Consider the following 26265-nt stretch of genomic DNA (forward strand, 5'->3'; position numbering starts at 1 on the left):
GTCTGTAACAGCAAGGGATAAAATCCCGAGAAGCTTTATTTTACACGCACACTTACTCGTTCATTTTGCAGTCTTAACGACAGCCTTACTGATTGCAGCCAGCATTGACTGGGTGCAAAGAGTAGCAACTCAAAAACGTTTGTGCAAAGACACCAATCTGACTGATGCCAAACCCGAACACTCGGAAACTCAAACCAAGTAGTTTTGCCTTGAGTGCTCATAGCAACAACATGGCAACGCTCCCAACCAATCCCAGAATGCTCTGGGTCAAGGAATTGGCACTTCCTGGGACCAATTCTTTACTACAATTACACCTGAATAGTTTCACCAATCAAATTGAAAAAGGCAAGGAAATCATGGATTAGTGTGCTAAATAACAGGAACAACCTCTGTCGAAAAATGTTGTCTGGTTGTGATCAGATAAAATGTTGATACAAAAGGAGACATTAGGGGAACTGACCAATAGTGAGGTAGGTTTTAGAAAGTTCATAGAATTATAAAAAGTTCATAGAATCTCTACAGTGCAGAAGGAGGCCATTCAGCCCATCGAGCCTGCACTGACAACAATCCTACCCAGGCCCTACTCCTGTAACCGCATAGATTTCCTCTACTAAACCCCCTGACACACAAGGGCAATTTGCCATGGCCAATCAACCTAACCCGCACATCTTTGGAATGTTGGGAGGAAACTGGAGCACCCGGAGGGAACCCACACAGACACGGGGAGAATGTGCAAACTCCGCACAGACAGTGACCCATGCCTAGAATTGAACCCAGATCCCTGGAGTCGTGAGGCAGCAGTGCTAACCACTGTGCCACTGTGTGGTGGAGAGACTTAGTTGGTTATAGGGGGTTGAAGATGAGTGCTTTGGCAAAGGGAGAAACAGAGATCTTGGAGGGTGGTAGGCTGGAGGAGTTTGGGATTTAGGGAGGGGTGAGGCTATTGAAGGATTAGAATCTGAGGATAAGAATTTTCAGTGAGATGGATTAAGGGAGCAGGATCATTGGGCAGAAATCAACAACCTCCTCTGAGGCGGATTGTGCATGGGGCACAGTTAATCGAGGAGCAGAGTGGGGGGGTGTCACTGCCCTCCAGCCCGATTCAATCCAGGCCAAAGGCCTGTGGACAGCCTTCAATTGAGGCCCTTCATGGGTAATTGATGTCAGCTTACTGACCTTGCCGCACTGCCTCTGTCTGTGCAATCTGTGCCCACAGCACAAAATGCAAACTCTACCCCAGTGCTTACCAACTGGGCGCACTCGCTCAGTGGCACTGAGTGCCCGATTGAGGGACTCATAGAACATAGAACATAGAACATTACAGCGCAGAACAGGCCCTTCGGCCCACGATGTTGCACCGACCAGTTAAAAAAAAAAACTGTGACCCTCCAACCTAAACCAATTTCTTTTCGTCCATGAACCTATCTACGGATCTCTTAAACGCCCCCAAACTAGGCGCATTTACAACTGATGCTGGCAGGGCATTCCAATCCCTCACCACCCTCTGGGTAAAGAACCTACCCCTGACATCGGTTCTATAACTACCCCCCCTCAATTTAAAGCCATGCCCCCTCGTGCTGGATTTCTCCATCAGAGGAAAAAGGCTATCACTATCCACCCTATCTAAACCTCTAATCATCTTATATGTTTCAATAAGATCCCCTCTTAGCCGCCGCCTTTCCAGCGAAAACAATCCCAAATCCCTCAGCCTCTCCTCATAGGATCTCCCCTCCATACCAGGCAACATCCTGGTAAACCTCCTCTGCACCCTCTCCAAAGCCTCCACATCCTTCCTGTAATGTGGGGACCAGAACTGCACACAGTACTCCAAGTGCGGCCGCACCAGAGTTGTGTACAGTTGCAACATAACGCTACGACTCCTAAATTCAATCCCCCTACCAATAAACGCCAAGACACCATATGCCTTCTTAACAACCTTATCTACTTGATTCCCAACTTTCAGGGATCTATGCACACATACACCTAGATCCCTCTGCTCCTCCACACTATTCAAAGTCCTCCCGTTAGCCCTATACTCAACACATCTGTTATTCCTACCAAAGTGAATTACCTCACACTTCTCCGCATTAAACTCCATCCGCCACCTCTCGGCCCAACTTTGCAACCTGTCTAAGTCTTCCTGCAAACTACGACACCCTTCCTCACTGTCTACCACACCACCGACTTTGGTGTCATCAGCAAATTTGCTAATCCACCCAACTATACCCTCATCCAGATCATTAATAAATATTACAAACAGCAGTGGCCCCAAAACAGATCCCTGAGGTACACCACTTGTAACCGCACTCCATGATGAATATTTACTATCAACCACCACCCTCTGTTTCCTATCCGCTAGCCAATTCCTGATCCAATTTCCTAGATCACCCCCAATCCCATACATCTGCATTTTCTGCAGAAGCCTACCATGGTGAACCTTATCAAACGCCTTACTAAAATCCATATATACCACGTCCACTGACTCGGCATCAGGAACCTGCTGAACCCCTCCCCCACCCAGCAACCTTCTCCAGCTACAACTCACCCGTTGGAGAGAGTGGCTGAGATGTTGGCAGTCAGGTAATGTCAACATGAGATCAATCTCCAACCAGCCCGAGATATCGGGGAGTTCTTAACGTGACTGAGTTATCCCCATGTGACTGGTTTCCATTGGTTCAAGGTCTGGGTCCACGTTGATCCAGTTCTGGATCAGACTCCACTCGGGGTCCACGTTGATCCAGTTCTGGATTAGACTCCACTCTGGGTCCACGTTGACCCAGTTCTGGATCAGACTCCACTCCGGGTCCACGTTGACCCAGTTCTGGATCAGACTCCACTCCGGGTCCAGGTTGATCCAGTTCTGGATCAGACTCCACTCCGGGTCCACGTTGATCCAGTTCTGGATCAGACTCCACTCCGGGTCCACGTTGATCCAGTTCTGGATCGGACTCCACTCCGGGTCCACGTTGATCCAGTTCTGGATCGGACTCCACTCCGGGTCCACGTTGATCCAGTTCTGTTTCGGACTCCACTCCGGGTCCACGTTGATCCAGTTCGGGATCGGACTCCACTCCGGGCTCACGTTGGGAGATTTGGCCAATCACCTCGGTTCAGTAAAACTTTTCAAGTTGTATTTACTTTTTGGAGTGTGCAGTTTTTCATATCAGCGAATATTTAATTGACTGAGTAACCTTTGTACGCCGAAGAAACATTGATTGGTCTTATGAGTGACTGGACACTTGTTCAAAATGCTTCTTTTTACTGTCAAACCGGGTTTCTGGTTAAGTGATTGTTGTGGGAGCTTGCCCTGCACAAACTGGTGCATTTCCCACCTTTCCGCTTCAGTCAAAGTACCTCATTGGCTGTAACATGCTTGGGATGACATGAGAATGTGTAAGGTGCGATTGGGAATGAGAGTTCTTTCTGTTACAAAGAAAATTACAACACAGGAACAGGCCCTTCAGGCCTACACTGACCATGCTGCCTGACTGAACTAAAACCCCTACCCTTCCAGGGACCATGTCCTTCTATTCCTATCCTATTCATGTATTTGTCAAGATGCCCCTTAAAAGTCACTATCATACCTGCTTCCACAATCTCCCCCAGCAGCGAGTTCCAGGCACCCACCACCCTCTGTGTTTAAAAAAAACCTTGCCTCTCGCACTTTAAACCTATGCCCCCTCTCTATACACTCTCCGGGTGGCTGCTTGCAGCTCTCTCTCTCTCTCTGTTAGCTCCTTGGTTGCTGTTTCTCTGTACAGATTATAGGAGTAATTGTGGCTCCCAGAGGAGATGTTTATGGTTCAGGCTATGGTCCAGCTGAGCTGAACTGGAGATTTATCCCTTGAATGAATCTTCAGTGTCATTGAGCGGAAACCTTTGATAAAGATCTCACTGCCAATTTGTCAAAGAGCTTATCATAACTGCAGCTCCGAATCCCAGACGGATTACCCTACACCGCAAGTGGATGTTCTCACTGGTGGCCAAATATTAGCGAGGGCATTCTGACTGATTTAAACATTGATTGATATTTACAGTTACAATGGGACCCAATATTTATAGATGAGAATCCAAGGCGTTGGTGATTCCTCTCTCAGCTGTGCGCTTGGAGTTTTCTAATGGAAGCATTGTAACCAGGTGAAAATGCTTCTCCATAAATGAGTTGTCACTCATTTCAGCGTAAACTGAATGTGGAACAATGTAAATATTGAACCTTGAATCTCCCCTTCATGTTGAAGTGAAACCAAATAAGGTACGCAAACTCTGATTCTGAATCTGAGCCTAAAGTATACACTCTGCACTCTAATGTACATAGCTGGTAAGATCTGCTCAGTATTAACTTACAGTAACAATGATGAGCCAGTTAGAATTGACCCTTTGACTGACAACTTTCACAGAACTCCAGGGGAGGCAGTAGTGTCGTGGGATAGTCACTGGACTAGTAATCCACGGAGCCAGGGTAATATTCTGAGGACCCGGGTTCGAATCCCACCACGGCAGATGACCATGAATTAATAGTCTACTGGAGACCATGAAACTGTTGTCGATTGTCATAAAAATCCATCTGGTTCACTGATGTCATTTAGGGAAGGAAATCTGACATCCTTACCTGGTCTGGCCTACACTAATTTCATTGATTGTTAATTCCCTACTGAGGTGAGAGTGACTGCCCTTGACATGCCTTTGACCGAGTGTGGCTTCAAGGAGCCTGAGGAAAACTGGAGTGAGTGGGAATCGGGGGGTTGCTGGTTGGAGTTATATCTGGTACGTAAGAAGGTGGTTGGTCTTAGCTGCAGGGGTTTCTCAGGATAGTGTCCGAGGCTCAACCATCTTCAACTGCTTCATCAGTGACCATGAGGTCAGGAGTGGGGATATTCAGTGTTCAGCTCCATTCACAGCTCCTCAGATACTGAAGCAGTCCAGGTCCAAATGCAGCAAGATCTGGACAACATTCAGGTTTGGGCTGATGAGCGGCAAGTGACATTCACGCCACATGTGGCAGTCGTGTGTACCATCTGCAAAATGCGGTGCAGCGGCTCACCAAGGCTCCATCGACAGCACATTCCAAACCTGTGCCCTCTACCACCTAGAAAGACAAGGGCAGTAGACACATGGGAACACCAACACCTGCAAGTTCCCCTCCAAGCCACTCACCATCCTGACTTGGAAATATATCACTGTTCCTTCACTGTCGCTGGATCAAAATCCAGAAGCTCCCTCCCTAACAGCACTGTGGGTGTACATACACTACGTGGACTACAGCGGTTCAGGAAGGCAGCTCACCACCACCACCTCACGGGCAATTAGGGATGGGCAGTAAATGCTGTCCTAGTCAGATCGTGTGAAAGAATTTTTAAAAGTGGCCCAAAAGGTCAGGGCAGCTTGGAATGGGCAAGAAATGATGGACTTGCCAATGACACTCGCATCCTGAGAATAAATATTTGCTGTTGCATTTTCTGAGTATTGATAGATTTTGATGATCTGCCAAGTTTGTCCATTTAATAATGGTTCGATTGTCTCGTATGAAGCAAGGATGGAGCAAGCTTTAGAAAAGGGAATAGCAGATGACAGCAAGTTGAGTCTGATGCCCCAAGCTCTCGTGTGCACAAGGTCAGCCTTGTGCTGATGGGTTGAGGTGATTTGTGTGGCTCGAAGGTCAGGAATGGTCTCTTGGACCAAATACTGGAGAGAAAAAGGACCAAATGTGAGAATGAATGCTTCATTCCAATCAACTCTTCAAAAAGCAAAGTGTTCCGAAAGCAGTGGCAGTGTCTTTCCTGATTGTATCTTGAACCAAAGAGACCTTTCAGCCCATTGAGTCTGCACTGACTCTCCCAAGGCCGCCCATCCCTGTAACCCCACACATTGACCATGGCCAATCCATACCGTGGGCGGCACGGTAGCACAGTGGTTAGCACTGCTGCTTCACAGCTCCAGGGTCCTGGATTCGATTCCCGGCCCGGGTCACTGTCTGTGTGGAGTTTGCACATTCTCCTCGTGTCTGCGTGGGTTTCCTCCGGGTGCTCTGGTTTCCTCCCACAGTCCAAAGATGTGCGGGTTAGGTTGATTGGCCAGGTTAAAAATTGCCCCTTAGAGTCCTGAGATGCGTAGGTTAGAGGGATTAGTGGGTAAATATGTGGGGATAGGGCCTGGGTGGGATTGTGGTCGGTGCAGACTCGATGGGCCGAATGGCCTCCTGCACTGTAGGGTTTCTATGATTTCTATGATCTGACCGGCACATCTTTGGACTGTGGGAGGGAACCGGAGCACCCGGAGGAAACCCACGCAGACACGGGAGGAACGTGCAAACTCCACAGAGACAGTGACTCGAGGCCGGCATTGAATCTTACAAACAACAGAAGCAAAATTTTAACCCTCTTTAATAAACTAAAATGATCTAGCACAGTAACATAGGATAACTAACTGAAATCCGAGGGAAAGATGTAGAGGCTGATGATTAAAAGACCAATAGAACCTGTTCACTATCTGTCTGGAATTAGCTGGATTAACCCATGCCATCCAGATGAATGTGGACAATGTTTCCTGTGTGAAATGGTGAGGAATGGAGGACATTTAAAACGACCAGAAAAAGATGAAGGGAAAGTCAGAGAAGAACGTTCCCAGGATGGTTAAAGTGTGGAATTCAGTGTTGCAAACTGGTTAAACATCACAAAGAAAATTACAGCACAGGAACAGGCCCTTCGGCCCTCCAAGCCTGCACCGACCATGCTGCCTGACTGAACTAAAACCCCCCACCCTTCTGGGGACCGTATCCCTCGATTCCCATCCTATTTATGTGTTTGTCAAGACGCCCTTAAAAGTCATTATCGTATCTGCTTCCACTACCTCCCCTGGCAGCGGGTTCCAGGCACCCACCACCCTCTGTGTAAAAAGCTTGCCTCGTACATCTCCCTTAAACCTTGTCCCTCGCATCTTAAACCTGTGCCCCCTTGTAATTGACTCTTCCACTCTGGGAAAAAGTTTCTGACTATCCACTCTGTCCATGCCTCTCATAATCTTGTAAAATTCTATCAGGTCGCCCCTCAACCTGTGTTGTTCCAGTGAATACAAAGTTTCTCCAACCTCTCCTCATAGCTAATGCCCTCCATACCGGGCAACATTCTGGTAAATCTTTTCTGTACCCTTTCAAGTCTCCACATCCTTCTGGTAGTGTGGCGACTAGAATTGAACACTGTATTCCAAGTGCGGCCTAACTAAGGTTCTATAAAGCTGCAACATGACTTGCCAATTTTTAAACTCAATGCCCCGACCGATGAAGGCAAGCATGCCATATGCCTTTTTCACTACCTTCTCCACCTGCGTTGCCACTCTCAATGACCTGTGTATCTGTACACCCAGATCTCTCTGCCATTAATACTCTTAAGGGAGTATTAAGGGAGCCATTTACTGTATATTTCCCATCTGTATTGGACCTTCCAAAATGCAGTACCTCACTATATTTAATTTTCGAAGGAAATTAGGTAGTTTGAAAATAAAGACAATGTTATTAGGAACAATCAAGAGAGTGGGATTAGACTAGGAGGAGGCAAGAGTGCAATGGTATTGTCACTGGACTAGTAATCCAGAGAGAGCCAGGGTAATATTTGGAGATCTGGGTTCGAATTCCACCTCCGCAGGTGGTAAAATTTGAATTTAATAAAAATCTGGAAATAAAAGTCTACTGATGACCATGAAACCATTGTCGATTGTCGTAAAAACCCATCTGGTTCACTAATGCCCTTCAGGGAAGGAAATCTGCCGTCCTTACCCAGTCTGGCCTACATGTGACTCCAGAACCACAGCAATGTGGCTGACTCTGAAGATGCCCTCTGAAATGGCCGATCAAACCCTTCAGTTCAAGGGCAATTAGGGATGGGCAGCAATGCCCATGTCCCATGAATGAATAACTAAAGGGAATGAGGATTAGACTGGGGAGGATATCATAGAATCATAGAAACCCTACAGTACAGAAAGAGGCCATTCAGCCCATCGAGTCTGCACCGACCACAATCCCACCCAGGCCCTATCCCCGTATCCCTACATATTTTACCTGCTAATCCCTTATTAAAGGGAATGATCAGTGTAGGATAGACTGTGGGGTATTTACAGACTTCAGAGGCACTGTGGCACAGTGGTTGGCACCATAGAAACCCTACAGTGCAGAAAAAGGCCATTCGGCCCATCGAGTCTGTACCGACAATAATCCCACCCAGGCCCTATCCCCGTATCCCTACATATTTTACCTGCTAATCCCTCTAACCTATGCATCCCGGGACACTAAGGGGCAATTTAGCTTGGCCAATCAACCTAACCTGCACATCTTTGGACTGTGGGAGGAAACCGGAGCACCCGGAGGAAACCCACGCAGTCACACGGAGAATGTGCAAACTCCGCACAGACAGTGACCCAAGCCGGGAATCGAACTCAGGTCCCTGAAGCTGTGAAGCAGCAGTGCTAACCACTATGCTACCGTGCCGCCCCTGCTGCCTCACAGCGCCAGGGACCCAGGTTCGATTCCCGGCTTGGGTCACTGTCTGTGTGGAGTTTGCACATTCTCCCCGTGTCTGCGTGGGTTTCCTCCGGGTGCCCCGGTTTCCTCCCACAGTCCGAAAGATGTGCTGGTTAGGTGCATTGGCTGTGCTAAATTCTCCCTCAGTGGACCCGAACAGGCGCCGGAGTGTGGCGACTAGGGGATTTTCACAGTAACTTCATTGTGGTGTTAATTTAAGCTTTCTTGTGATACTAATAGATGAACTTTTACTAACTGAAAACTGGCTGCTTTGCAATGAGAATACTTTGACATTACTAACCATCTGAATGGAGGAACCATTAGAAAGAAATGATTTTAGTTGTTAAAACAAGAATGAAATGATAGAATAAATACGCTTGAAGGGATATAAATGTACAACAGATGTGGTCACATGTTGTTCTTTCCGTGCCCCACCCTTGAGTGAGGAGTTTTGAGGCTGTTGACTCACTAGTATGGGTAAGGTGCATTCCAGAGCCATCAGACATGGTTCCTGTGACATTCGTAACACAGCAGTGAACTCCTGACAGAATTTAGAAATATCACGAGCCTCTCTCTGGGGCAACTGATGAATGGGTGTGGCCCAGGTTTCTGACATCAATCTTCCAGCAGCCGTCTCCCGTCCGAATCAGCTGCAGCAGATGTGAAAGAATGAGGGGTCACACAGCAATCTATCTCCTGTGCGGATAATACAGGGCCAACACTGGCTGCTCAGGGAACAACTCTTTGCTGAAGCATTGCTGAACAAGGACAAAAGGTAACAATCAGTCCTTTGCCTTAACAATAGAATTCCCGGAAATGGGACTGCGATTTTTGATTTGATTTATTATTGTAACATGTATTATACGGTGAAAAGTATGGTTTTTTGTGCGCTACATAAAGCATACTGTTTATAGAGAAGGAAAGGAGAGGGTGCAGAATGCAGTGTTACAGTCATAGCTAGGGTGTAGAAAAAGATCAACTTAATGCGAAGTAGGTCCATTCAAAAGTCTGACAGCAGCAGGGAAGAAGCTGTTCTTGAGTCGGTTGGTAAGTGACCTCAGACTTTTGTATCTTTTTCCCGATGGAAGAAGGTGGAAGAGAGAATGTCCGGGGTGCGTGGGGTCCTTAATTATGCTGATTGCTTTCCCGAGGCAGCGGGAAGTGTAGACAGAGTCAATGGATGGGAGGCTGGTTTGCGTGATGGATTGGGCTACATTCACGACCCTTTGTAGTTTCTTGCGGTCTTGGGCAGAGCAGGAGCCCATACCAAGCTGTGATACAACCAGGAAGAATGCTTTCTATGGTGCATCTGTAAAAGTTGGGGAGAGTCGTAGTGGTCATGTTGAATTTCCTTAGCCCCCTGAGAAAGTTGGTGGGCTTTCTTATGTTGTACCTGTTAATTCTCAGATACTTTCAACCAGTTTACTTACTCCAAGGTTTTACCCCGGTGCCCTTATTTGCAAGGTGGACAAAGGACAAACACAAGTAAAGATTCAACAAGTTTATTAATACTATTAACCCTTAAATTACCCACATAAAACAAGAGGATACCCCAGCAGATTCAAGTGTACTACCCGTAAAGATGGCTTGGTTAAACTGCAGGCCCGATTCTCTGAGTCCCTCTGGTCTGTTGTCACAAAGGTGAGTCTCGATGGCCGCTTCTTCCTTCCTTCCTTGTCTGGTCAGTCTTCCGAATGGTCACGGCTGTCTCCCCTGTCGAGTCTTCGCGCCTGTGTGCCTCTGAGTGTGTCCCTTTATCCCCAGCCTGCTTGCCTTTCCAGAAACTTCTCTGGCTTCTGGCCAATGAGGTCCCAGGAGGGGGTTCCAATACCCAGTGGGTTTCTTGATGTCTGCCTGACAGGACACCAGGGTCCGCCCCCCAGGTGTCCATCTCCATGTTGTTAAACTTGTTATCAGGTGAGGTTTCTACAGGATCTCTTGGTGACAGAAAGTCTGGCCCGATCTGGGCTTCTAACAATAGACCGATGCATTTCAATGAGGTGCCATGATCTCCTGCTAAGTCTCAAGTAGAGTGTAACGACCTTTGATGGGTGGTTGATGGGTCAGGCCCAGACACATTTGTGTATTGTACAATTGGCCTGCCTGAGGTGTGACTGTGTTTGATTTCAATGTGCCTAATTCTTTAATTTAGGATATCCAATTTTATCAGCCTTAAAACTAGGTCCTGTTTATATCACCACACTTAACTATAGCGTCGGCATGGAGGGATCAGGGCAGGTTGTTGGTGATCTGGACACCTAGAAACTTGAAACCCTCGACCATTCCCACTTCGTCCCTGTAGACTCTGGCATGTCCTCCACTGTGCTTCCTGAAGTTGATTTGTCAGGTCGCTGACAGGTCTGCTATTCATTTCCCCCCCCCCCCCCCCGCCGATTAAAAAGCTGCCAAGTCCCTTGAGGCCAAACCCCAGCCCCTCAAACCCTGCCAGTTCTGGTCACCTCACTATAGGAAGGATGTGAGGGCTCTGGAGGGAGTGCAGAGGAAATTCAGCAGGATGCTGCCTGGGATGGAGTATTTGAGCTATAAGGAGAGACTCGATAGGCTTGGATAGTTTTCTCAAGAGCAGAGAAGGCTGAGGGGGGACATGATTGAGGTGTATCAGATTATGAGGGGTCTGGACCGTGTGAATAGGAAGCCGCTGAAGTTGAGGGGTCAATCACAAGGGGGCATAGTTTGAGGGTGAGGGGCAGGAGATTCAGAGGGGCTTTCAATTAACATTTTTCCACTCAGGGTGGTGGGAATGCACTGCCTGGGAAGGTATGGGAGGCTGGAAACCTTATAAAAATATTTGGATGAGCATTTCAAATACCATCATATTCAAGGATATGGGGCAAGTGCAGGAAAATGGAATTAGTGCGACTTTAGTGGTCTCTGCGGAGTTTGAACATTCTCCCCGTGTCTGCATGGGTTTCCTCCCACAGTCCGAAAGACCTGCTGGTTAGGTGCATTGGCTGTGCTAAATTCTCCCTGAGTGTACCCGAACAGGCGTTGGAGTGTGGCAACGAGGGGATTTTCACAGTAACTTCATTGCAGTGTTAATATAAGCCTACTTGTGACTAATAGATAAACTTTAAAGATATTGTTGGTGCAGACTCAATGGGCTGAAGGGCCTTCTCTGTGTTGTGTGACTCTGTTACCTTAAGTTTGTCAATTCTATTGCACCCTGCCAGTTTTCAGAGACCCACATCCTCTTGCCAGTCTGTAGATGCCACCCTTCGTGCAATGCAACCTGACCTCTCTGATGTCGTCTCTCTTGGCGTCATGTTGTCAGTTGCCTGGTATTTGCGTGGCACAGATGATACTCGCCACTTATCAGCCTAAGCTTGTATATTGCCCAGGTCTTGCTGCATGCGGGCATGGACTGCTTCACTACCGAGAGGTAATGAATTGGAGTGAACACTGCTGTCGTCAGCAATATTCTCTCTAATCTTGGATAAAATGACAAAGGGTCATCTGGACTTGAAACTTGCAGATGCTGCCAGACCTGCTGAGATTCTCCAGCATTTTCTCTCTTGGTTTTTCTCTAATCTTTCCCATCTAGAATGAATTTTGTTCTGTGCACCAATATCAAAGTAATGTGTGTATGTGCACCACCACGAGAAACAAAAACGCTTGAAAACAGTAGATATTGTGGAAAAGTTAGCATAGGTACGGAGCAAGATGAAGTAATCCCCTATCCCTCCAGACCACTGACAGGGTCACATGCTAGTGCGCAAGTGGCCAAGTTTACTGAATTCCATTGTAAGTTTACCATGTCAGTTTTTGAACTCTCAGCCTCTCGGTTTGAAGTCCAGTATAATAAGATGAGAGAAGTATTTGTTAGTTTTTATATTGTAGCCTGTACTTTTCGTCATCTGGAGGGAAGAAAAATTGAATTGGTGCCGATAAGACAAGACAAAGGTCTGTTGTTTCATTTTGACAAACTTGAAATAGAAAGAGGTTTGCCCTTTTCTTTATTGATAGAAGATGTGGAAAAGGCAACTTAGAAAAGAATTAGGGGGCATAAGTTGGGAACAGAAACTGTCAGAGAAAGGAACTAATGAAAAGTGGAACTTTTTCAAGGAACAAATACTGGATGTCCTTGATAGGTATGTCCCTGTGTGGTGAACCATCGTTGGTTACCACTGGGGGTTGTTCTTATGTTACTGTTGGGTTAGGGTGTTGTCACTGTGGGGGTTGTATAATGTTGTTGGGTTAGGGTGTTTACCTGTTGCAAATGTTATTATGGCACATCCCGGTGGGGCCCCGCCTCCGGAGGAGAGGTATAAGACCCTCTGCTCCGGCAGGACCCCTTCAGTCTGAACTGGTGTATTCGTGTTAGTTAGTTCCATTGTTTGACAATAAAAGCCTTCAATACTGAAGCCTTGTTCCACGTGCTTGATTGTCGCGCATCAATTTTATTGTCAAACAGAAAACTCTCAGCTGTAAAAAAAAAGAGTATGGAACAGATCTTGAAACCAGATCGTCTGGCGTTGGACCCACGTGCGGTCGGTGCCGCTAACACCTTCGACCACTGGTGGAAGTGTTTCGAAGACTACCTGGCTGCCTCTGTAGCTATTACTACAGACAGCGACAAACTCCAAGTCCTCCACGCAAGGGTAAGCGACACGATTTATCTCGCGATTCGTGCGGCTACCACTTACCCGAGGGCCGTCGAGCTCTTGAAGAAACGATACACGAAACCACCCAACGAGATACACGCTCGTTACCTCCTCGCTACATGACGTCGGCAGTCGGGCGAAACCATGGAGGACTACGCCAATGAGCTCCTGCAGCTTGCCAGGGGTTGCGATTGTAAAGACGTATCAGCCGAACAATACATGTACGACCTTGCCCGAGACGCGTTCGTAGCAGGGGTAGGGTCCTCGTACATCCGGCTTAAATTACTGGAAAAAGGGAACCTCGACTTGACCCAAGCGATGGAGATGGCTGAGATGCTGGAAGCGGCGTCGAAAAGCTTGGCGCTGTACCCCGAGGACCACGTGGAGTCAACGTGGCAAGAGCAAGCTCAAATCCCTCCTCGCCCCGCAAACTCGCGCTCCCAGATCGATCCGACGACGGCAGCAGCTCCAGGCGGCCAGCGATGCTATTTTTGCGGTGGGGCCAAGCATCCACGGCAACAGTGTCCGGCAAGAACGGCAATCTGCAGCCAGTGCGGTAAAAAAGGCCACTACGGTAAAGTTTGCAGGTCGAAGTCCAAAAACGGCAGTGCAGCTTGTAACCCTCCAGAGCGGAGACAATCTCCTTCGGCGTCGCAGTACCCACGAGGTCCGACCACGTGCGAATCCAGGACGGCGCCATCGTGGCTGACGGAGGAGGAGAAAGACCACCAGGAGTCGCTGCGTTTGGCGCCCTCGCCCACGTGCGATTCATGGGGGCGGCCATCATGGTCCACGACGACTAGGAGCGACCAGCAGGGGTCCTCAGCATCAACATCGGCGGCATGCAGTGACGCCCAGGGGCCAACGGTGGCGTCGATTTCCCTGGACCAGACAAAGCACCACAGGCTTGAGAATTCAATGATGGATATCAAGGTAAATGGTCGTACTGTGAATTGTCTGTTTGACAGTGGGAGCACCGAGAGTTTCATACACCCTGACACTGCTAAAAGGTGTGGACTCCGGGTTCTACCTGCCAAGCAGACAATTTCCATGGCATCACGGTCCCGGTCTGTACCGATCCAAGGACGATGTATGGTAACTCTAGAGGTACGGGGCACAATTTACGAGCAATACAGGCTCCTTGTGTTACCTCACCTTTGCGCGCCAATTCTCCTCGGACTAAACTTTATGGTCCACATGAAGAGTGTGATCCTACAGTACGGTGGGCCACTCCCTTCACTGGCAGTAGGGAATCAGCCGCAGCCTCCAAATTGCCCAAAGCGCCCCGCATGCAATCTTTCCACTCTGAAAATCACTACACCATCCCTATTTAAAAATCTGGTACCAGGCTGCAAGCACATCGCTACTAAGAGTAGGCGTTACAGCGCTGAAGACCGGATCTTTATTAGATCTGAGGTTCAGCGGCTCCTCAAGGAAGGGATCATACAGGCCAGTGCTAGTCCGTGGAGAGCGCAGGTCGTGGTAGTCAAAAGCGGGAACAAACCTCGGATGGTCATCGACTACAGTCAGACCATTAACCGTTATACGCAGCTGGATGCGTATCCTCTCCCGCGCATTTCTGATATGGTCAATCAGATTGCGCAGTACCGAGTGTTCTCTACCATAGACCTTAAGTCCGCCTACCATCAACTCCCCATCCGCCCAGAGGACCGACAATATACGGCTTTTGAAGCGGATGGTCGTCTATACCATTTCCTCAGGGTTCCATTTGGTGTCACCAATGGGGTCTCGGTCTTCCAGCGTGCTATGGACCGAATGGTGGACCAGAACGGGTTGCGGGCTACCTTCCCGTACCTGGATAACGTCACCATCTGCGGCCATGACCAGCAGGACCATGACACGAATCTCCAACACTTTCTGCGCACTGCATCTCGCCTGAATCTGACCAATAACAGGGAGAAGTGCGTATTCCGTACGCGCAGGTTAGCCATCCTCGGATACGTGGTGGAAAACGGGGTCATTGGCCCTGATCCAGACCGTATGCGCCCCCTTACTGAACTTCCCTTGCCCGCTAGCACGAAAGCACTGAGGAGATGCCTCGGGTTCTTTTCGTACTATGCGCAGTGGGTCCCCAACTACGCGGACAAAGCTCGTCCGCTCATCAAGTCCACGACCTTCCCACTCGCACCGGAGGCCCAATTGGCTTTCAAGGCTTTGAAAAGCGACATTTCGAAAGCCACGATGCACGCGGTGGATGAATCCATCCCTTTCCAGGTGGAGAGTGATGCATCTGATTTCGCCCTAGCCGCCACACTAAACCAGGCAGGCAGGCCCGTCGCGTTCTTTTCCCGCACCCTTCAAGGCCCCGAAATTCGGCACTCGGCGGTGGAGAAGGAGGCTCAGGCCATCGTGGAGGCAGTCAGACACTGGCGCTATTACCTGGCGGGGAAGCGGTTCACTCTGATCACGGATCAACGATCCGTGGCGTTTATGTTCAGTAACACGCAGAGGGGCAAGATCAAGAACGATAAGATCTTGCGGTGGAGAATTGAGCTCTCCACCTATAATTACGATATTATGTATCGTCCAGGGAAGCTCAATGAGCCCTCGGATGCCCTCTCGCGCGGAACATGCGCCATCATGCAGGAGGACCGCTTGAAGGCCCTCCACAATGACCTGTGTCATCCTGGAGTCACCTGACTCTACCATTTCGTCAAAGCCCGCAACCTGCCCTACTCGGTGGAGGATGTCAGGTCAGTGACGAGAAGCTGTCGGATTTGCGCAGAATGCAAACCGCACTTTTATCGACCAGACCGGGCACAATTGGTCAAGGCCACTCGCCCTTCTGAGAGGCTGAGTGTGGATTTTAAGGGCCCCCTTCCCTCAACGGACCGGAACGTCTATTTCCTCAACATAATAGACGAGTACTCCCGGTTCCCGTTTGTTGTCCCCTGTGCGGACACGTCGACTGCCACCGTCATTAAGGCATTCAGTGAGCTTTTTACCCTGTTCGGGTACCCCTGCTACATTCATAGCGACAGGGGCTCGTCGTTCATGAGCAACGACTTGAGGCAATTCCTGCTCTCATTCGGGATTGCCTCTAGTAGAACCACGAGCTACAACCCTAGGGGTAACGGACAGGTGGAAAGGGAGAATGCTACAGTCTGGAAGGCTGTCCTACTGGCACTGAAATCCAGGGGCCTTCCAGTCTCCCGTTGGCAGGAGGTCCTTCCAAATGCGCTCCATTCTATCCGCTCCCTCCTGTGTACGGCAACCAATGCTACTCCCCACGAGAGGATGTTCTCATTCCCTCGGAAGTCGTCCTCGGGGATCTCATTACCAGCCTGGTTGACGTACCCAGGACCCGTCCTTCTGCGGCGACATGTGAGGGCTCGCAGGTCCGACCCCTTGGTCGAACCGGTCCAACTCCTCCACGCTAACCCTCAGTATGCCTATGTGGCATATCCTGACGGGCGAGAGGACACTGTCTCCATTCGAGACCTGGCGCCCGCAGGGGACGTAGCAACTCCTGTCGCTGCCATACCCCCTGTCACGAATCCCCTACTACTCATTTCTTCCCCAGACGTGGCGCGGTCAGCACCGGGACCAGTGCATAACAGTTATACTCCCATGTACAGCTTGCCTGAGACTCGGAGATCGGCGCCACCACCGAAGGTTCCAGGATCCCCTGCACCATCGCCTCACCAGGGCCAACCGGCCCGGGAGTCCTTGAGGGGACAGCCGGACGCTGTTTTGGAGAGAACGCCACCGCAAGCACCTGCTCCGGTTTCGCAACCGGTGTTGAGGAGATCACAGCGACGGTGCGGTCCTCCAGACGTCTGGACTTGTGAATTTTGTACATATGACCTGTTTTTTTGCACCCCGCTGGCCTTTGTTTTTAAAGGAGGGGTGAATGTGGTGAACCATCGTTGGTTACCACTGGGGGTTGTTCTTATGTTACTGTTGGGTTAGGGTGTTGTCACTGTGGGGGTTGTATAATGTTGTTGGGTTAGGGTGTTTACCTGTTGCAAATGTTATTATGGCACATCCCGGTGGAGCCCCGCCTCTGGAGGAGAGGTATAAGACCCTCTGCTCCGGCAGGACCCCTTCAGTCTGAACTGGTGTATTCGTGTTAGTTAGTTCCATTGTTTGACAATAAAAGCCTTCAATACTGAAGCCTTGTTCCACGTGCTTGATTGTCGCGCATCACCCTGTCAGGCAGGGAGGAAATGGCCGAGTGAGGGAACCATGGTTCACGAAAGAGGGGAATGTCTTGTGAAAAGGAAGAGGGAAGCTTATGTAGGGATGAGGAAACAAGGTTCAGATGGCTCGATTGAGGGTTACAAGTTAGCAAGGAATGAGCTGAAAAAGGGGCTTAGGAGAGCTAGGAGGGGACACGAGAAGTCCTTGGCGGGTCGGATCAAGGAAAACCCCAAGGCTTTTTACTCTTATGTGAGGAATAAAAGAATGACCAGGGTGAGTTTAGGGCCGGTCAAGGACAGTAGTGGGAACTTGTGTATGGAGTCAGTAAAGATAGGCGAGGTGATGAATGAATACTTTTCTTCAGTGTTCACCAAGGAGAGGCGCCATGTTTTTGAGGAAGGGAAGGTGTTACAGGCTAATAGGCTGGAGGAAATAGATGTTCGGAGGGAGGATGTCCTGGCAGTTTTGAATAAACTGAAGGTCAATAAGTCCCCTGGGCCTGATGAAATGTATCCTAGGATTCTTTGGGAGGCAAGGGATGAGATTGCAGAGCCTTTGGCTTTGATCTTTGGATCCTCACTGTCCACGGGGATGGTGCCAGAGGACTGGAGAATGGCGAATGTTGTTCCTCTATTTAAGAAAGGGAATAGAAATGACCCTGGTAATTATAGACCGGTTAGTCTTACTTCGGTGGTTGGTAAATTGATGGAAAAGGTCCTTAGAGATGGGATTTACGACCATTTAGAAAGATGCGGATTAATCCGGGATAGTCAGCACGGATTTGTGAAGGGCAAGTCGTGCCTCACAAATTTGATAGAATTTTTTGAGGAGGTAACTAAGTGTGTTGATGAAGGTAGGGCAGTTGATGTCATATACATGGATTTTAGTAAGGCGTTTGATAAGGTCCCCCATGGTCGGCTTATGATGAAAGTGAGGAGGTGTGGGATAGAGGGAAAGTTGGCCGATTGGATAGGTAACTGGCTGTCTGATCGAAGACAGAGGGTGGTGGTCGATGGAAAATTTTCGGATTGGAGGCAGGTTGCTAGCGGAGTGCCGCAGGGATCAGTGCTTGGTCCTCTGCTCTTTGTGATTTTTATTAATGACTTAGAGGAGGGGGCTGAAGGGTGGATCAGTAAATTTGCTGATGACACCAAGATTGGTGGAGTAGTGGATGAGGTGGAGGGCTGTTGTAGGCTGCAAAGAGACATAGATAGGATGCAAAGCTGGGCTGAAAAATGGTAAATGGAGTTTAACCCTGATAAATGTGAGGTGATTCATTTTGGTAGGACTAATTTAAATGTGGATTACAGGGTCAAAGATAGGGTTCTGAAGACTGTGGAGGAACAGAGAGATCTTGGGGTCCATATCCACAGATCTCTGAAGGTTGCCACTCAAGTGGAGAGAGCTGTGAAGAAGGCCTATAGTGTGTTAGCTTTTATTAACAGGGGGTTGGAGTTTAAGAGCCGTGGGGTTATGCTGCAACTGTACAGGACCTTGGTGAGACCACATTTGGAATATTGTGTGCAGTTCTGGTCACCTCACTATAAGAAGGATGTGGAAGCGCTGGAAAGAGTGCAGAGGAGATTTACCAGGATGCTGCCTGGTTTGGAGGGTAGGTCTTATGAGGAAAGGTTGAGGGAGCTAGGGCTGTTCTCTCTGGAGTGGAGGAGGCTGAGGGGAGACTTAATAGAGGTTTATAAAATGATGAAGGGGATAGATAGAGTGAACGTTCAAAGACTATTTCCTCGGGTGGATGGAGCTATTACAAGGGGGCATAACTATAGGGTTCATGGTGGGAGATATAGGAAGGATATCAGAGGTAGGTTCTTTACGCAGAGAGTGGTTGGGGTGTGGAATGGACTGCCTGCAGTGATAGTGGAGTCAGACACTTTAGGAACATTTAAGCGGTTATTGGATAGGCACATGGAGCACACCAGGATGATAGGGAGTGGGATAGCTTGATCTTGGTTTCAGATAAAGCTCGGCACAACATCGTGGGCCGAAGGGCCTGTTCTGTGCTGTACTGTTCTATGTTCAGCTCGTTGAGTCTTTCCTTCACTTAAAACTGATGAACGGTGAGGGAAGTAGTTTCTTCACATCGACAGAGGTAAAGTGTCTCTGTGAATTTGGAGAGAGAGGTTTGGCTCTAATGAACTGCAGGCATTGTGTCACTGCAAATTGGGCCAATGTTGAAGGTGGAAGCTACACTTGGGAACTGAGGAACTGATTGTGGAGACAAGGGCGCGGAATCCCAGGAGAGAGAATGACTGACTGTCGGGGTCGTTTTTTGGGAAATTAATGGCATTAATTCCACCTACTTTTTTTTTTTTGGATTCAAAATCTATGAATTATCATGTGGTTAGTACAGAATTTGAGTATTGCTCAGAAAAGAGGCATGCCGTTTAATCTTTTTGTCTTGTACTCATCAGCGCAGACACAAGAATGCCAAATTTCAAAGGGAGTAGCAGTTTATACTGTCTGCGAAAAGGGTGCTGACTGGTTGGCAATTTGACTTTGGTCGAAGCGTTGCCATGGAGAATGCACCAGGGAACTATTTTCCCCCCACACTTGTGTTTAACTCTTAAAAAGTCGCAGCACCTGAACATGTCTCTTGTGTCTGCTAGAATCTACGTCTATTTTCCTGTATTCTGCAGCCAAAAGGAACATGTCCAGTCATTGTGCCTTTGTTGAATTAAACAAAACCATAGAACATAGAACAGCACAGAACAGGCCCTTCGGCCCACGATGTTGTGCCGAGTACCATGGGAGGCAATAATTCTCTGGTACCTTTGCCATGACAACAGCTCGACCAATCAGAGTGGAATTGCCAACCAATAAGCGCCATGTTCTCATGCAATATAAATTGTTCTCTTTGAAATTTGGCATTCCTGTGTCTGTCCTGATGAGTGCATGATGTAAAGCTTCACCAGCATGTCTATTTTCTCAACAATACACAAATTCTGTACTAAAGGCCGCAGGAAAGCCAAGTGGTGAGTAATAGGCACCAGTAACTGACATGGGTGGATTCTGAATGTTAATCTCACCTGTTTAATCCAATTGGGCTTGGTGATCTGTTAATTTCCTGCTGTGGTCATGTCTGCCAGTTCTTTGCTTGTGGGAGAGAGTTGCAGTGAACCTCATTTAACTATTAGGGTGTGCGTGACATTTGAAGCACTGTTGTGCAGCTGTGCAGGCAAGTGGCTTAGAGTGAACACAGGTTATTTGCGAACATCCCCACTTCTGACCTTTATGATGGATGGAAGGTCATTGATGAAGCAGCTGAAGGTGGTTGGGCCTAGGCACTACCCTGAAGAACTCCTGCAGAGATGTCCTGGGACTGCGATACCACAACCATCTTCCTTTGTGCCAGGTATGACTCCAGCCAGTGAAGAGTTTCCCCCAATTCCCATTGACCTGAGTTTTGCCACACTTAGTCAGATGTTCCCTGGATATCTAGGGCACCACTTTCAGCTCACATCTGGAATTTAGCTCTTTTGCCAAGTTTGATTCAAGGTTGTAATGATTTCAGGAGCTGAGTGACTCTGTCAGAACACAAACTGGGCATCACTGAGCAGGTTATTGCTGATGTGGAGATGCCGGTGTTGGACTGGGGTAAACACAGTAAGAAGTCTAACACCAGGTTAAAGTCCAACAGGTTTATTTGGTAGCACAAGCCACTAGCTTTTGGGGCGCTGCTCCTTCGTCAGGTGAGTGAGGACTCGTGTTCACAAACAGGGCATATAAAGACATACACTCAATTTACAAGATAATGGTTGGAATGCGAGTCTTTACAGGTAATCAAGTCTTAAAGGTACAGACAATGTGAGTGGAGAGAGCATTAGGCACCGGTTAAAGAGATGTGTATTGTTTCCAGACAGGAAAGTTAGTGAGATTTTGCAAGTCCAGGCAGGTCATGGGGGTTACAGATAGTGTGACATGAACCCAAGATCCCGGTTGAGGCCGTCCTCATGTGTGCAGAGTTTGGCTATCAGTCTCTGCTCAGCGACAATGCAGAATCGCTGAACAGAAACTGATAGCCAAGCTCCGCACACATGAGGACGGCCTCAACCGGGATCTTGGGTTCATGTCACACTATCTGTAATCCCCACAACTTGCCTGGGCTTGCAAAATCTCACTAACTGTCCCGGCTGGAAGCAATACACATCTTTTTAACCGGTGCCTAATGCTCTCTCCACTCACATTGTCTGTACCTTTAAGACTTGTTTACCTGTAAAGACTCGCATTCCAACCATTATCTTGTAAATTGAGTTTGTGTCTTTATATGCCCTGTTTGTGAACACGAGTCCTCACTCGCCTGAAGAAGGGGCTTGGGGCTCTGAAAGCTTGTGGCTTTTGCTACCAAATAAACCTGTTGGACTTTAACTTGGTGTTGTGAGACTTGTCACCAGGTTATTGCTGAGCAGGTGTTGCTTGATAGCATTGTTGGTGACCTCTTCCATCACTTCACTGATGATCGAGAGTAGACTGATAGGGTGGGAATTGTCCAGATTTGTCCTGCTTTATGTGAACAGGACATACCTGGGCAAACCTTTGGTTGTAGCAATGCCTGACATGAAACTTCATGTTGAGGATGAACTAAGGTAGCAATTTTCTTGTATTGTCACTGGGAAGCTAAAGCTGTTGTGTGGGATCGAACCTCCACTCAACATGGCTCAGATCAGCGGCTTCCTCCATCACTCAATAACTTACTCTCCTTCCTTTGTCTTGAACTTTGTGCAATGTTGCCATTCTCAGTGGATAGAACATAGAACATAGAACATAGAAAGCCACAGCACAAACAGGCCCTTCGGCCCACAAGTTGCGCCGATCACATCCCCACCTCTCGGCCTATCTATAGCCCTCAATCCCATTAAATCCCATGTACTCATCCAGAAGTCTCTTAAAAGACCCCAACGAGTTTGCCTCCACCACCACCGACATCAGCCGATTCCACTCACCCACCACCCTCTGAGTGAAAAACTTACCCCTGACATCTCCTCTGTACCTACCCCCCAGCACCTTAAACCTGTGTCCTCTCGTAGCAACCATTTCAGCCCTTGGAAATAGCCTCTGAGAGTCTACCCTATCCAGACCTCTCAACATCTTGTAAACCTCTATCAGGTCACCTCTCATCCTTCGTCTCTCCAGGGAGAAGAGACCAAGCTCCCTCAACCTATCCTCATAAGGCATGCCCCCCAATCCAGGCAACATCCTTGTAAATCTCCTCTGCACCCTTTCAATGGCTTCAACATCTTTCCTGTAATGAGGTGACCAGAACTGCGCGCAGTACTCCAAGTGGGGTCTAACCAGGGTCCTATAAAGCTGCAGCATTATCTCCCGACTCCTAAACTCAATCCCTCGATTAATGAAGGCCAGTACGCCGTACGCCTTCTTGACCGCATCCTCCACCTGCGAGGCCGATTTAAGAGTCCTATGGACCCGGACCCCAAGGTCCTTCTGATCCTCTACACTGCTAAGAATGGTACCCTTCATATTATACTGCTGCTTCATCCCATTGGATCTACCAAAATGGAATCACTACACACTTATCCGGGTTGAAGTCCATCTGCCACTTCTCCGCCCAGTCTTGCATTCCATCTATGTCTCGCTGCAACTTCTGACATCCCTCCAAACTATCCACAACACCACCTACCTTGGTGTCGTCAGCAAACTTACCAACCCATCCCTCCACTTCCTCATCCAGGTCATTTATGAAAATGACAAACAGCAAGGGTCCCAGAACAGATCCCTGGGGCACTCCACTGGTCACTGACCTCCATGCAGAGAAAGACCCTTCCACAGCCACTCTCTGCCTTCTGCAGGCAAGCCAGTTCTGGATCCACAAGGCAACAGCCCCTTGGATCCCATGCCCTCTCACTTTCTCAAGAAGTCTTGCATGGGATGATGAACTTTGCAGTTTAACATGAAGCAGGAAGTTGTGTTCCTGTCGCTGATGGGTCAAGTAGCTGGGAGATGATTGGCTCTTGGCTCAGTTACCTGTATTTTCTCTGAAATGGCAGCTGGTTTCTGTTTTCAATGATGAACGGGCATCTCATATTTCAGACCAGATTAAATTTCATGTCAACATGGATTGTGTAAACAATTCTTTTCATTGTGGAATGATACAACAGGACAAACTGTAACTCCTTCCAATTTGAACAGAAATAGAACTGGGAATGATTGTATAGGTGGTGAGGTCTATGGACAGGCCCTTGTTACTGAAAGAGTAGAAGCTCCTTTGGGAGCCCGTGGGAAAAACAGGAAGAAGCTCGATGTGCCTTCAGTGCGGAATGAGGAAGATATTACCAAGGTCAGCAATCTTCTCCACAGTATGGGAATTGGCTGGGAATGAGGTTCCGTTCAGGAGGATGGGTCAGACTGCGATTGGACAGTCAAATCAGAGTAACATAGAAGCCCTACAGTGCAGAAGGAGGCCATTCGACCCATCGTGTCTGCACTGAGCACAATCCCACCCAGCCCCTAACCCGTAGCCCCATGTATTTATCCTGCCAGTCCCCCTAAGGGACAATTTAGCATGGCCAATCAACCTGACCCGCACATCTTTGAACTGTGGGAGGAAACTGGAGCACCCGGAGGAAACCCACACAGACACAGGGGAGAATGTGCAAACTCCACACAGACAGTGACCCGAGGCTGGGAATTGAACCCAGGTCCCTGGCGCTGTGAGGCAGCAGGTCTAACTATTGTGCTACCGTGTCACCTGTAATGTTCAACAATTGGAAAGGATGTTTCCGTGTAGCCGATTGGCGGTTAGGTTCAGTGGAAATTTGGAATTCCCTTCCTCGTCCTCTCTGTCGGCTTTTTTCTCCTTTTAAGATCCTTCATAAAACCTATCTCTTTGATCAAATTTTTGATCATTTGTCCCAATATCTCCTCCTATGATTCAGTGACGTAAGGTGTGCGGGTTAGGCTGATTGGCCATGCTAAAATTGACCCGAATGTCAGGGGGATTAGCAGGGTATATGTGTGGGGTTACAGGAATAGGGCCTGGGTGGGATTGTGGTTGGTACAGACTTGATGGGCCGAATGGCCTTCTGCACTGCAGGGATTCTATGGACTAATGTTGTTTCATACTTCCCCTATGAAACATTCTGGGCGTTTTCTCATTTTAAAGATATTTTTATTCTTTCATGGGATGTGGGCATCGCTGGCGAGGCCAGCATTTATTGCCCATCCCTAATTGCTCTTGAGAAGGAGATGGTGAGCTGCTTCTCGAATCGCTGCAGTCCATTTTATATTAAAGCAGGATGTTGGTGAGGAGAGAGCTAGGATGTGTTTGTGGAACAGATTGTAAGCAGTTCTTGTGGCTCATTCTCTAACCAGTATAAAACATACCATCCATTTGTCTCCTGTCAGCCAATGGTTTTAGATTCATAAAGTTCTGTTATGATTTCACCAGAGGACCATAGAACCCCTGCAGTGCAGAAGGAGGCCATTCAGCCCATCGAGTGTGCAGCAGTCCTCTGAAAGAGCATCCAAAAGCTAATCACTTTACTGAAACACTGGAGTGTATAACAGAACATTGTCTTAATGCTTTGTGTCTTAAAACCCAAGCTAATACACTGCGCTGTGAAATACAACTCTGAAATCTCCTGTATCCTTACCGTGGGAAAATGAATCTCAGCAACCTGCCTTGAAGAATGTTGATGTGGTTCTTGTTGGAAAAGACCAAACAGAAGAGATCAAAATTCCGACTGAGATTGAAGAATTTAATCCGGATAAATTCAAACTGATAAAAGGAAGAGGAAGGATACTCAGTGTCTCTGATGACTTCAGGCCCCAAAGTACATTCCGGCCAGTTCTGTACTTTTGAAGAAGTAGTCATGAAGCAAACGCAGCAGCCAATTTGTGCCAAGCAAGATCCCACAGGCAGCAATGTGATTGAGGGTTGAACATTGGCCTGAAGACTAGGGCGACCACTCGCACTGTACTGTGGAATCTTTACACCCACCCACGATGGCAAAGAGGGCCTCAAATTAAAAGGGGAAGCGATGGCCTAGTGGTATTATCGCTAGACTATTAATCCGGAAACTCAGCTAATGTTCTGAGGACCCGGGTTCGAATCCCGCCACGGCAGATGGTGGAATTTGAATTCAACAAATAATATCTGGAATTAAGAATCTACTGATGGCCATGAAACCATTGTCGATTGTCGGAAAAACCCATCTGGTTCACTAATGTCCTTTAGGGAAGGAAATCTGCTGTTCTTACCTGGTCTGGCCTACATGTGGCTCCAGAGCCTCAGCAATGTGGTTGACACTCAACTGCCCTCCGAGGGCAACTAGGGATGGGCAATAAATGCTGGCCAGCCAGTGACGCCCATATCTGACAAATGAATAAAAAAAAAGATTGTTAACAAATTTAAGTGGATGATCTTCAAACTTGGCAGGTGGCCAAAGAAAACCACTGAGGCAAAAGGTGTAAATAAGGAAGGGATCGTGGTGTGAGCGCGGGAACAGCTGTGTTTCCGTGAGCTCTGGCACTTCTCATCTTTTTACCCTTTTTTAAAATCCCGATGTACAGCCCATAAACCTTGGACTGCAGACTCCATATTCTGTCCCTGGAAGATTTCTGGGTTAAGCTTTGGGACAAAGTGCTGAGTAAAGTCATGAAAGTCCTCGATGGCAGGGAGCTGGGGGTGAGCCTTCAATATGGCGGCTTGGTCAGTGAGGGGGCTCTTGAATCAATATTGAAGCCGGATCCTTGGCGCTGTGCTAACCACTGTGCCGTCGTACTGCCCAGTCTCTGAAACATCTTTTCATTGTTTGCATCTTTGGAGATGTTGTTTGTAATGAATAATCTGTATTCAAAGAGGGTGGCACAGTGGTTAGCACCGCTGCCTCACAGTGACCCGGGTTCAATTCCAGCCTCGGGTATCTATGTGAAGTTTGTCTCTCTCCATTTATATATGGGGAGCAATGATTATGCTGTAATCTACCAATTCCTGAG

General features: G+C 48.2%; 1 protein-coding gene across 4 annotated transcripts in view; it reads left to right on the plus strand.

Moving 5' to 3' along the window:
- LOC144480588 (talin-2) overlaps positions 1 to 26265 on the plus strand; it is a 410923-nt gene that overhangs the window by 40480 nt on the left and 344178 nt on the right. Inside the window, exon 1 of one of the 4 annotated variants that reach the window (XM_078200211.1) lies at positions 9150 to 9284. The exons of the other annotated variants lie outside the window; for them this stretch is intronic. The gene's annotated coding sequence lies outside the window, so the exon portion shown is untranslated. Of the gene's footprint in view, positions 1 to 9149; positions 9285 to 26265 lie in introns of those variants that run through there. 4 annotated transcript variants of the gene reach the window in all.

The sequence above is a fragment of the Mustelus asterias genome, chromosome 29 (genome assembly GCF_964213995.1).
Source record: "Mustelus asterias chromosome 29, sMusAst1.hap1.1, whole genome shotgun sequence".
NCBI classification, from domain to species: domain Eukaryota; kingdom Metazoa; phylum Chordata; class Chondrichthyes; order Carcharhiniformes; family Triakidae; genus Mustelus; species Mustelus asterias.